This window comes from Rhamphochromis longiceps, linkage group LG5, assembly GCF_057381845.1.
Source record: "Rhamphochromis longiceps isolate RC_006_pf linkage group LG5, R_longiceps_female_GT1.1, whole genome shotgun sequence".
In the NCBI taxonomy this organism is placed as follows: domain Eukaryota; kingdom Metazoa; phylum Chordata; class Actinopteri; order Cichliformes; family Cichlidae; genus Rhamphochromis; species Rhamphochromis longiceps.
In genome coordinates, this window is record NC_140561.1 from 33,954,032 (window position 1) to 33,966,307 (window position 12,276).

Genomic DNA, 12,276 nt, shown 5'->3' on the forward strand with positions numbered 1-12,276 from the left:
CTCTGATGAACCATTCACACATAGGGGCGGTGTTACAGTTTCTGCCCTGTCCAGAAGAGGGCGCTCACCTCTTGCAGTACTGCAGCATTTCTTTTTTAATTAATTAATACATTTTTAAAAAATCGTTCATAAGGGAGCTCTTATTCCTAGACCATATGATCTGATCCATGCGTATTTTAAGGAAGAATTCTTACTATGTTCCTTTCCCCCTTTTTTCCCTTTCTAAATATAGATCTTTTTTTGTTTGAATTTTCATGAAAGGAAACATGACTTTGATGTTTATCTTCTACGTTGTGTCACTGGTACCATATGTGTGCTTAAATTAAAAGTGACACATACTGAAAATCAAAACCTAACAAGTGATGAACTCCAAATCAAGGATATTAATTTTCAGTTGATAATGATGAAAACTAATCAGAGTTAAGGCATATTAAAGCACACTGTATTAAAAAAAGAAAAAACAAACTATAGAACACAGTAGCTAACCTAAATTAGATACCAACACCTGAACAGCTATAGTCTCAGATCTTACAGTGAAACCTCCGTATAATTATGTAGGACATTAAATCTGGGTCCTTGCAGACTTTGATACAGATCTTAAGCTTCACTCTCACAGGTATTGTTCCAGTTTCAGTTAATATAACTAAACTTGCTGATTTGCTTATTACAGTTATGTGGTAAAAAGGCTTTTTAAGAATTATTTTGACAACCTGTACTTTGTGACAACTTTGAAAATTAATTAAAAAGTATAAACTTTTAGGAAGGGGAAAAAAAGCAATTTACAGCAATGCAAATGCTGTAAATCTTTTGTACTCATCAGCATCTTTGTCTGTATTATACATACAGTGGATATATTGCCCGTAATTCTGAAAAATATAATATATAACATGATATAATATAATTCTTCTTTTTTCTTTAAAGTTTCAATTGGGACATCCTTTGTTTTGGTACTTGCTTTTCCATGTGCATACATCTTCAAAGAACTGTACTATTTGCTTCAGTGACTTGGGTCCACCTGATCTCAAAAGATGTCAATTAAAAGGCTAGTCACATAATAGTAATTAGTACAAATATGACTTTGTTGTAAACACACCATATGTTGCATACAAATAGCTAAAAGAAAGAAACTGCAGAACAATCTAAAGAACTGAGAACATTTTGCTGTTTGTTTGCACAACAATAAAATTGATAGCATCCACAGTTTTTAGTTGAATGATAACTAGTGATGCATGACATCCATGGACACATGATCAGCTGCGAGACAGAGGACACTGTCGGCTGTCTTGGATGCTTGCATTTTTACGTATACTTTGTTTCTCACCAGGCGACTACCTCTGTGTGTGTGTGTGTGTGTGTGTGTGTGTGTGTGTGTGTGTGTGTGTGTGTGTGTGTGTGAAACACTGCCAACTGAAATGGCTGATATGCAGACACATCAAAACCATTCATGCCCAAGAAAATAGCTTTTGAAAAGCTGTCCAATGCAGTGACCACTATGCATGAAAGAGCCACAAGAGAGACTGCATTTTTTTAAGTAGTCGCATATAGTCTAAAAACAAATCAATGTTTTAAAATAAGAATTCCATTCATTCATCCATCCATTTGTTTTGTTTTTTAAATTATCTACTGCATATCATCTTTTTTCAACACAATGTGCTTATGTCTGGGTGGAACTTACTTGGGTGGAAGTTCTTGACTGATTCAATCATTTACTGAGCATAGCTGTTTTCTCACGATCTGTTCTCATCAGACCAACCTCTTCCACCTGATCTTCTGTTCTGCCACCTGTTGCACCTCTTTGGTCACCTCTTCCCACTCTGCTAATCTGTCTCCATGGTACATTGTTCGTGTCCTTGTCTGTGTTCGGCTGGCACACTTTTAACTTTATTTGTCTACCTAGTTTGGTACAACCTGTACTTTTGACTTTTACCCTTTTGTGTCTTGTTTTGTGTCCTTAGTCTCTTTCACCCACAGGTCTTTTCCAGAAACTGACTAAAATATAGCTACAGTTTTAAATAGTTGAGACATTAAGTCTCAGTGCATACATTTACATATACATTTAGCCAGTTTGAAACCACTGGAACTTTTTATTATGCATTTGCACATTTATGTGTGAATGCTGGCAGTTGCTACAACCCAGAACACTCCACATTTTTATTTTTAGAACAAAGAATGAGTGTAAAAGCTCATCAGCCTAGTTGTTACATTAGTGCTAGCAGTAGACCCAGCAGTCAGAACCAAAGCTCAACTGTGTCAAAAGTAAATGAGCAGGGAAATTCAGCTTTAGTGCTATATCTCTTAATATTGCAATCCCAGAAGATGCCATACAACCAAAGGCTGTAGCTGCTGAGGTCTGTTTAATCGAAGACTGCAATTGGCAACATTAACCTTTCAAGTACCTTTTTTTTCATCTGGTAAATATGCACGTTAATGACCAAACAAGCAGGAGATTGTGTTGTCTTGCCCAAGGCCAGAATAGATTGTGCTCGGCTTCACACACAGGAGAACCAATTTACTGGGTTGTGTTTTTCTGGGCTTAAAGTAGCATTGTCCTCTGTCTGCAAAGAATCATTGCTGAAAAGGTTGGTAACATATAAAATCATTACTTATATCACAGCCCATCAGATATTGCGCTTTAGTTTTCTTTAATTGAATGCTCAGCAAATGCTGTATTCAAAATACATGGACCACCAACTGCAAAGTATTCATTAAACTCAATGGAACACCGGAACAAGCCAAAGTGTTGGTCATCAGAAATATGGAAGAGCTGGACAAATACTGAGGTCAACTTACTCTGGAGGTATGAATACACATGTGACGTGACACACAACACAACACATGGCACAGTCCAAAAGAACTTCATCTGCATACAGCAACAATATCAACATGACTCATTGGAATTCTCTTTATGATAATCTGGAACTGAGAACATTTCGATACACAGACCATAATGTTCTAGACTTAGAAAAGGATATAGACCCGGAAAATAATTTCTTCTACAACATCAGCTGTAACTGCTGCTACTTCACTGATGAACAGTTTAAGCACACCATCAACACGGAAAATAAATTATCAATAATCCATTTTAATAGCAGAAGTCTGTATGCCAACTTCAACAATATAAAGGAATATCTAAATGAGTTGACAAATCCATTTGGAATTATTGCCATTTCTGAAACATGGATCAATGCGGAGAAAGGAATGGACTTTGGACTGGAGGGATATGAAGTGAATTTTGTAAATAGAAGGAACAAGAGTGGAGGGGGAGTAGCTGTGTATGTGGATAAAAACCTAAACTACAAGGTGGTAGAAAGTATGACAACTGTAATTGATAATTTACTAGAATGTATAACAATTGAAATTTATAAGGAAAAAGAAAAAAATGTAATAATTAGCTGTATATATAGAACACCTGGCTCTAGTATTCAAGTATTTAATGACTTCATAGAGGAAATATTCTCTAAAACAAATCAAAAAGTTATGTTTATCTGTGGTGATTTTAATATTGACCTGTTGAATCCAAAAAAGCATAAAATGACCGACGAATTCCTAAACACTATGTGCAGTTTGAGTTTACATCCTAAAATAACCCAGCCTAGCAGAAATACACCACATTGTGCCACCTTACTTGACAATATTTTCACTAACAATATGGAAAACAACATTGTGAGCGGAATATTAATTAATGACATCAGTGATCACCTACCAGTTTTTGCAGTTTATGACACTAATTATAAGAAAAATCAGCATGAAGAACAACTGAGATACAGACGTGTAAGGACGGAAGAAACGATGACTGCATTTAAGAACGATCTATTAAATCAGGACTGGGACAATGTGTACAAAGAAGCTGATATTGATATTGCATATGGCATATTTTTAAGAATATTCATGGAGTTGTACGATAAAAACTGTCCAACAATAAAATACAACAGAAAGCACAAATATTCAGATAGACCATGGCTCACTAAGGGTTTACAAAATGCATGTAAAAAGAAAAATACACTCTATAGGGAATACCTAAAACAAAGAACAAAAGAAGCTGAAAATAAATATAAAAAATACAAAAATAAGTTGACCAATATTATACGTGTATGTAGAAAGGAGTATTATAGTAAAATATTGAACAACAATAAACATAATATGAAAGGAATATGGGATGTTTTAAACGGTATCATTAAAAATAATTCTGGACAACAAAGTTATCCTCAATACTTTATCGACAATGGCAATATTATGGAAAACACTGCTGATAAGGTCAACAGCTTTAATCATTATTTTGTAAATATTGGACCAAAACTGGCAGAACAAATTCCTGAGTCACTGCCATCAGTAGAATGTAGTGAAAACCTGATTGATAGGAACCCTAACTCAATGTTCCTCACATCAGTGGAGGAAAAAGAAATAATTGACATTGTACACATGTGTAAATATAAAACATCCACTGATTGTAATGATATTGACATGAAAATCGTCAAGAAGGTCATTGAAGGAATTGTAGGACCTCTAACATATATTTGCAACTTATCATTTCAGACGGGAAAAGTGCCAAACAAAATGAAAATAGCTAAAGTTGTGCCGCTGTATAAAACCGGGGATAGACGCCACTTCACAAATTACAGGCCTGTTTCTTTACTACCACAATTCTCCAAAATCCTAGAAAACCTGTTTAATAAACGATTAGACAAATTCTTAGATAAATATAAATTACTCTCTGACAGTCAATATGGATTCAGATCAAAAAGATCAACATCTCTGGCATTAATCGAATCAATTGAGGAGATTACGAATGCTATAGATCAGAAACAGTATGCAGCTGGAGTATTTCTGGATCTCAAGAAAGCATTCGACACAATCAATCATGACATATTAATTAATAAACTGGAACGGTATGGGATTAGGGGGGTTGTACTGCAATGGGTGAAAAATTATTTAAGTGACCGGAAACAATTTGTGAAGCTGGGTGTCCATTCCTCATCATGCTTGGACATTGCTTGTGGTGTTCCACAAGGCTCTGTACTGGGTCCAAAATTATTTATTATTTATATAAATGATATTTGTAAGGCATCTGATATATTAAAATTAGTATTATTTGCAGATGACACAAATATTTTTTGTTCTGGGGGGAATCTAAAGGAGCTGCTGGATACAATTACTTCAGAAATGTGCAAAATTAAAAAATGGTTTAACAGGAACAAACTATCGCTAAATCTAAGTAAAACTAAAATTATCTTATTTGGGAATTCCCTTAGAAATGCACAAGTGCAGATTCATGTAGATGGTGTGGAAATTGAAAGAGTACTTGAACATAAGTTTCTTGGTGTGATTATAGATGATAAATTAAACTGGAAGTCTCATATAAATCATATACATAACAAAATTTCAAGAAGTGTCTCAATCTTGAGTAAAGTAAAACACATTCTGGACCACAAATCACTCCACATTCTCTATTGTTCCCTGATTGCACCGTATTTGAATTACTGTGCAGAGGTTTGGGGCAATACTTACAAATGTTCGCTATCATCAATCTTTATATTACAAAAAAGGGCCATAAGGATAATCCATAAAACTGGTTACAGAGATCATACAAATCCACTATTCTTAAAATCAAAAATTCTAAAATTCACAGATCTGGTTCATTTTCTCACAGCACAAATTATATATAAAGCAATAAATAACCTGCTTCCTGACAATATTCTAAAAATGTTTTCTAAAAGGGAACGGGGATACAATTTGAGGGGGGAATTAAATTTAAAACATCCTCGTATCCGTACAACATTAAAAAGTTTTTGCATCTCTGTGTGTGGAGTGAAGCTGTGGAACAGACTAAGTAAAGATATGAAGCAATGTCCGAGCATGGCGCAGTTTAAAAAGCGGTTTAAGGATATGGTTTTTACAGGGTACAGGGAAAAGGTAGAGATTTGATAGGGTGTTCTTGTCTAATATTTTCATGTGTGTGCGGGTGCACGGGTTTGTTGGTATGGGTATGTATGTATGTGTATGTGTATGTATGTATGTATGTATGTATATATATGTATGTGTATGTGTATATATATATATATATATATATATATATATATATATATATATATATATATATATATATATATATATATATATATATATATATATATATATGTATATGTGTGTGTATGTATGTGTGTATGTATGTATATATATGTATATATATATATATATATATATATATATATAAAATATATATAAAATTGTAGGTTGTGTATCCTTCAGGTGTTAATGGGGTTATTGAAAATGTGTATATGTGCGTATGTGTGTATATACGTAGGTATGGATAGATAGAAACATATATGTGTATATATTAAAAAAAAAAAAAAAAAAAATTACACATAACATATAATGTAATTACAAGGAGGTATTTCTGTAGTCTATTGATACTAGATAGTGGAAAAGGGGTGGGATTAAATAAGCTTATGCTTCTTCCTGCTCCTTTTTGAACATGGACGTTATTTGGAGTTGTGGTTGCTCGTTTTCCTTTTGTTTGCTTTGTTCATTTGTCTCTTTTAATTCTATTTTTTTTTTATACTTTTTCAACATGTTCAAAATAAAGATTCAATCAATCAATCAATCAGCAAAAAAAAAGAAAAGAAAAAAAAGGACTATCTGGAAAAGTGTCTAAAAATCTAAATATTAAATACATATCACTATTTGTTCATCTTCTCTTCTGCTATGATCCATTTAATAAAAGGCCTGACTGAGCTATAGTTATCTAATTTGACTGATGTCTGATGGAAAAGAGTGTATATGTCTCACTTCAATATTATATCCAAATTATGGTAAACCACTCTTTTTTGAGTTGAGGTTTGAGTGCATGTTAAATGACATAACCACCAGGGGCTGCTATTATGCCAGTTACAGAAAGCCCAAGCTCATATATCCAGTGATATTCAATACCTAATTTATTTAACAGCCAAGAGAGATGAGCTCATGTGTATAGTATCATAATATAAGGTTAAATCACTTTCATTTGAAAACTAATATGAATATTATCAGCATTTAATACTAAACATTAATTGCTAAATAAGTTCTCAATTAATTATTTGATGTATGAAAGCAACATCACTAAACCTACAGACAGCACTGCTCTGTATTTTTATAGCTTTGATGGCTTTGGTATTTTTGGCCACTGTTTCTCGATCTATGCTAAAACACTCTTATTAACTGTATTTTCTATTACTCACAAGGCATCTCTATACATGCAGTAATCTAATGCAGCTGTCTAAGTGTTTCGTGGTAATCTACAGATCAAATCTGTTTTTCTGTGTGCACATCCTCGGCCAATTTGGACTGCAGCCAGTCTCTTATATAAAAAAGGCTCTTGGAGTTCAAAGGTTACAGCTGCGACAACTGTCAGCCAGCCAGCAACACGACAAAAATATTTCACTCACATAAAGCATATGGCTTGTCTGTCTGCCCCGGCTGGCCTGTTTCACCATTTCGTTGCAAAATATTGCTTTAAACAAGAGTGACAAACTGACTCATTCCTTTGTCTTGCCACTTGTGGGCGTGTCAGACAGTCTCAATTTTAGATAATCAGATGTTAGCGAACAGTCTGTATGTCCTCAGAGTTCAATATTCGATGACACAGACGCTGATGAAAAGATGTGACACAAACATCAGATTCTGTTCCAACAATTAGATCATTTATTTGAATGGGGAGCATCTGTGTCATCTCCTCCTCCTTATTCTTCCACACATCATCATTTGTCTTTGAAAACTTTTAAGGCAGCTCATCCTCACTGAGATTAATCCAGCTTTTGTTATTAAGAAGAAAAAAAAAGCTATTTAAAGCCAAATTATCTAGATCACTGAATGAGTGAATGGACAAAAGCCAAACCAAGTAGTGAAGTTTTGGCCTTTACTGAACACCGTCAATAAAGTGAAATCTTGTGACCTCACAATTTACATTTTGATTAATTTCCCTAATGGATCCATGAAATGAGAGATGTCTGGGGGAAGGCGATTATGCTTGAGTGGCTAGTCTCTTTGACTGGGATTTTCATTAGTGACTGGAATTAACATGGCTTAAATTCTCTCCACCCCATAGCTAATTGAAACAAGTAATTCTCCAGAGTTGTCTTGCGCAGAGGGATGGGGAGGACTCAGTTCCATAACATGTTATCCTCAGAGCAAGCACGTTCGACAAGACCCGGTCTACTGCAGCAGAAAGCAAAGCAGAAATGGGTCTGCTGGTGGAAATAACTTTTGTAGCCATTCTCCACAGCTAAATAATTCACTTATTATGCCAACTATGCTAAACAGAAATAGAACACCGGTTTGAGGAGCTGACAGATGGAAGGGAGTCAATGCTTTGTGGAGTAATAAAAAGATGTAAAACACTCTGTTCAATAATGTGCACAAGTTAGATCTGTGATTTTTTTTCTTTTCTTATTTTTTGCATGACTTACAAGGTCCCACTACAGCTCATAAGACTTTCACTCAGTCTAGGCATGTAGCTGGAATTTGCTCCAGCAGAGGTGTGGATGAATATTCAGAGGCTAAGCTGCCTCCAAGGCCCTGAGAGACATGACACACACACACACATACCACCACCACCACCACCAAGGACCCCCACTGCCTCAGCCTCCAAGTCTCTCTCTCTCTCTCTCTCTCTCAGGCACAATCCCTTCCACCTTCCCTTGATGTGGTGGAGTACGTCCAACACTCCACAGGTGTGACCCACTCAGACCTGTGAAAGCCTCCACCCCCCCTGCCCTGTGATCAGGGAGGCAGAAAGAGCAGCTGCGCATATACTCGAGGCAAAGGCCAAATAATCACCGGGAGCCTCCTATTGGACATCTTGGAAAATTAATCAATCAGGACTGCAAGATGCACCGATGCCACCGTTGAACTGATCGATGAGGAAGTCCTTTGTCACTTCACAGCACACGTTAGACGTTTGAAGGTTAATAGCCAAAAAATGGGTGCATCAATCGCATTCAAGTCTCAAATAATAACATCCCATGCCTAGTTTAAAACTAATTTCTCGCATTTTTGCTGGATAATCTGGGACATATATTGGCATGCCCTTGGACATAATTTCATAAATGTGCTGCAGAGCGTGGCTGCTGTCAGTCAGGGAAACACGCACACGGACACACAACACACACCCAGTATCTAGATTGAGTTTTCTCACTCGGTGATTGGACTTGATATCTTCGTCATGGTCTACGCACAGCATCCCAAACCTTTGAGATTCAACATACTGCATAGACTGCGCAACAGCACCTGTAACGTGCGAGCCGACCCAAAAGCGTCACATTTGAATCATTTATACCATCTCTGCTGCTGTCACCGTGAAAATTGCACTGATTGCAAGCGATCTCACAGTCACAGGAATTCATTATATCTGACAGAAAAATATCAGTCGGATAAAACAGAATTGTTGTGACTTGTTTAATTAGTCCAAAAGGATTTGGTACGCATGAAATGAGCCTTACAACTTCAATGCTGAGATATTTTATTAAAAACAAACAAACAAACAAGCAAACAAACAAAAATATCAACTAAATCAGATTTGACTGGCAGTAGGGGTAGACAGGGTGGTTTTCTGTGTTTCTTGTTGCTCACTATATAGACGAAGATAAACACAATCCTCGACACTGAGGTCTGGGTGTGCTGAGGGGTGAAGCAGCAGGCGGCCAAATGGACGTTAAAATTAAACAAATTGATGCACAGCCTGTATGTCACACTCCAGCCAAAGCGCTGGTAGCTTTATATGCTTTAATCAGACATTCACACCTTTTTCCCCCGTCGTTCACTGATGGTGCATTTCTTTCCTGATAAAGGCGGTGTGCTGCGATGCATTTAACATCATTCACATCCAGTGCAAGGGGCGCATGTAGTCTTCCCTCTGTCAATGAGAAAGTGCTCTCGCCTCGGGTGTGGGATATGCGCTTCTCCGCTCTTTTATCCCGTAAAATCAGATCCGCTTTTCGCAGGAGCTGTATTAGTGAGTAGCTCTACTGGACGTGTCTTTTATTTTCCCTTCGCACACAGCCTAAAGTTAGGACTTGAGACTTTCAGCGCCACTTTTCCGAGGACAGCGCTCGAAATGATTTGGGGAGATTGACGGAGCCTCCAAACGAGTGTACATTCCCGCTGGATACTATTCAGAAAGAATGTTTAGACGCTTTTTTTGAAGCTCGGGAAATCTTCTCTCTACAAATTGATGCGCCCAACAAGATGCGATTTTGCCGCGGATATGGGTCACTTCTTATGAAAGGCTTCTTCGTGGACAGGAGAAAGGGGTAAGAATAGCCGCCCGAGCCGCAAAATGGGCCATGTATGACAATCAAATGTTTGTTAACGTCGTGACTTAAAATTACTTGATACTAAGTAGTGTGAACGCAGAGCGCTGGCAACGAGGACCCATGATAGATATCTGGGGGTGCACACAAAACATTTGTCATGTACATTTCAGAGCTGTATAATACTTCAATTGATGATTCACACGGTTGTAGTTTAGAAAAGTAAATATATGTGCTGGCTGTAAAAAGGAGTGCAACGCCCTGGACTGTAAGTGCATTGATTGTTTTTACGCGTTAAGGCGCAGCGTTTTGTGTGGAGCCCTGTATCTCGCTGCGCTGCAGAGGCGCCTGAAGTCTCGCAAAAATATGATAAAAGAATGACTCAATATCGAAACTACTGGAGCTGCGGGGTTTTAATATAAATATAGTTGCAGCTTTGAAAGCGCAGATTAGACCGAAACCATGGATAAATCCTCTCTTCAATTCAAGCAAAACCCAGTTTAACTCTGAAAGGCAGCAACACAGCAGCATGCAAACAACCGCTTCATCGTTCCCAGCTCCCCCACATTTGTCTCATCCCCACCTCTCCCCCAGTGTCTCCCTCTCAGCCCTGAAACAAGTTGAGTCACGCAGGGGAGCACCCCGGCTGGGTGGTGTTTTGTGAGAGTGTGTCGGGGGTGGGGTAAACGGTGTGTGAACCATCGACTGTCAGTCACTGTGCTGTGCAGATGTGCAGCCTCCTGGCAGTGGAAGGGAGAGTGGAGACAGTAGTAGACCAGCTGATGTGAGACTGCTGCTGTACTATACCCCAGAGCAAACTTTAATAGATTATTTAGGCATGCATGGGCTGCACTTTAAGGCTTTCTTTCCTGGTTATTAGGGATGCATATTAAGCTTGATTTACCTGCACAGTTTTTGTCTGTTGTTGGCCTTTTAATAAAGGGCTTGGAGAGGCAGTGAAGGTTCATGCCAGGAGCAAATTTTTTTAATACTGCTTCCATTTTGTGCTGCCCCCTCAGGCCTTTTTGTTGAGCCAAAGATTAGCTCTGTGCTATCTTACTCTCTTAGCTTCAATTGATGGTGGGGGGCTGCTATGATTACGGCCAAATATGCCATTGTCTGCATTCCCTCTGAACTTACAGCCAAGTGGGGAAATATTCTTCATATCAGTGGGTAATTATCTAAAGAGAGTGACTCAGCAAAAGAGAGATTTTTTAATTTGTTCTCGTCCAGCCTCTGAGGTCCCATGAGATGGATTTTATGTCTTATGTTGGGGTTATTCTTGTTGGCATGTTCTTCACTACTGCAGTGACTGATAGCCTACCTGGATCTAGCAACAAAGCGTGCTTAAGAAATCTCCCCCACAGAGAGATTGGGACGAATACTCTGTGCGCTGATTGCAGCTGACAGAGAGGTGCAGGGCTTATTCAAACAGCCTCAGATTTACTTTTCCAAGCTTTGCCTGGCTTATCATGTCCTCTGAGTTAGTTTAGCAAGTGCAGACTCAGCGTAAGACCCCTGGTTTGCCTGCTGCTAAGTTCTCTTCAATACAGTGTGGACGAGAGCGTAAGCAGCCATAAGAACATACTGTAGCATTGCCTCATTCTCTGCTTAATAATACAGAATTCACCAGCATACGTAGATAAGCTTTCCCAGTAAATTCAAATGCTTCTCTGTCTTTTTGTTCCATTGACAAAGGGGTCAAATAATGAACACATCACATTCATGATGGAAACCATGAAGATCAAAGTGATTGAAATCATTTCAGCAAGTGGGGGCTTGATGCTCTTCTCCAGTCTCCAGTATCCACGGTGTTTACTGTAGCTGCTGCATAGAGAAAGGCTCCAATAAACAAACGTGTTTTCCAAAACAGACCCATGGTTAAATTCCCACTAGACCTCTGTTGTTCCCTTTTACAAAAGCTTGCCTGGAAATGGGGAAATGTGTGTGCAGTGCATAGAGCCCAGGTTTTAGCTTTATTCTCCTCCCGGCA

At 37.8% G+C, this 12,276-nt stretch overlaps 1 protein-coding gene across 3 annotated transcripts in view; it reads left to right on the forward strand.

The window, feature by feature from the left end:
• Positions 1-9,860: 9,860 nt before the first annotated feature.
• LOC146670422 (metabotropic glutamate receptor 4-like) overlaps positions 9,861-12,276 on the forward strand; it is a 198,278-nt gene continuing 195,862 nt past the window's right edge. For all 3 annotated transcript variants that reach the window (XR_014911783.1, XR_014911784.1, XM_085407328.1), the window contains exon 1: positions 9,861-10,283. The gene's annotated coding sequence lies outside the window, so the exon portion shown is untranslated. The remainder of the gene's footprint in view (positions 10,284-12,276) is intronic.